Genomic DNA, 1,808 nt, shown 5'->3' with positions numbered 1-1,808 from the left:
TCCCCAACGTTATGTTCAATAGCAATCTCTATATGTGATTGTTCAGCATGTTTCCCCAACATTATGTTCAATAGTAATCTCTACATGTGATTGTTGAGCATGTTTCCCCAACATGAGAGAGAGCCAGTGGCTTGGGGTCCTTAGAGCACAGTGATTTTATTTTCCTAGTGCTTTAGCATTACCTTATCAGGTTGGCAAGATGGCTTGGTGAATAAAAGCATTTGCCGTGTGCAAGCCTGACCACAGCCTGAGTTGGATCCCTGGTACCCACAGCGGAGATAGAGACAGACTCCCAAAAGTTGTCTTCTGACCTACACATATGCATTAAATACAGGTGCATAAACAATGAAATAAATTCCCCAAAGAGCATTAGCTTACCTACATAGTAGGCAGAGTAAGGGGCTTGGTAAGGTCGTGGAAGAGCTCTTTAGACCGTGATAAAGACAGGGAGGGGTGAGCCAGCACTGCGGTCCCATGTACAGGGAAGCTGGCTGGTGCGAGCAAGGAGAGCAGAGAAGAACAGGAGCTTTGAGTACTGACATCAAGAGAACAACGCATTCCAAGCCAGGCCTGTGACCGCTGAGAGATGAAGGAAGGGTAATAGTCCAGAGTTCTGTTTCAGCCATTCCAAGCCTCCAGGATTTGATAATTGTTACTCAAATGGAGACATCAGCTGCATAGTTGGACGAGTCTGGAGTTTAGGAGTTGAAACAGAAGTTGGTTATTTGTGAGTTTATTTATTTATTTATTTATTATTATTATTATTATTTTTGGAGACAGGGTTTCTCTGTGTAGTCCTAGAACTCCATCTGTAGACCAGGCTATCCTTGAATTCAGAGATCCACCTGCTAGGATTAAAAGCATGCACCACCATGTCCAGCTGAATACATAAAATAGTTATATATTTGTGGAAGAAATGATGTGGGCTGGACTGATGGCTCAGAGGTTGAGAGCACTGACTGCTCTTCCCAGCAACCACAAAGTGCCTCACAACCATCTATAATGAGATCTGGCGCCCTCTTCTGGTGTGCAGGCACACATGCAGGCAGAACACTGTACATAATAAATAAAATCTTAAATAAGTAAAATTTAAAAAAAAGAGATGGTATAATGGTGACAAGGTGCTATCGCAGTCTTGGGACATTCTTGAAACCTAACAGAGGAAGACGTGCAGAAATGACTGAAAGAACAGCTGGAAGGCTGGGGTGCAGCTCAGTGGAAGAGTGCTCGTCTTGTATGTGCCAGGCCCTCCCTCCCCTACACAAAAAACGGTGAGTTAAGAGAAAAACTTAGAAACGGTTTTCTAATGCCAATGTAAACTGTGCTAAACGCTGCACACATAAAACTGATCCGGGACTCGCCAACTCTCAGTTCATAACCTTTCTCTGGACCTGGGGGTGTGGCTCGGTGGTAGAGCAGGTGTGAGGTCCTGGGTTTGGTCCCTAGCACCATAACTAAACAAAATTCCTATAAAGTCTGGCGGCATAAAATTCCATTGTATTACTACCACACCTGCTGTATCAATTCCTTGTGGAGCTTCTATTTTTACCTTTAGAATCACCCTGTTAGAAATTACTGAGTCGATCTAAGGATATGTGGCTTTATTTATTTATTTATTTATTTATTTTTGTCTGCATCCGTTGATGCCTGGCACTCTTGGATCCTCTGCGACTGGAGCTGCAGTTAACGGACATGTGGGTGCTGGGAACTGAACTTGCGTCCTCTGGAAGACCAGCTAGAGTTCTTAATCATTGAGCAATGGCCCTGGATATGTGGTTTGTTTTGTTTTTTTTTTTTTTTTTTTTTTT

Source organism: Microtus ochrogaster, chromosome 1 (genome assembly GCF_000317375.1).
Source record: "Microtus ochrogaster isolate Prairie Vole_2 chromosome 1, MicOch1.0, whole genome shotgun sequence".
NCBI classification, from domain to species: Eukaryota; Metazoa; Chordata; class Mammalia; order Rodentia; family Cricetidae; genus Microtus; species Microtus ochrogaster.
Note: the sequence above shows the minus strand (reverse complement) of the source record.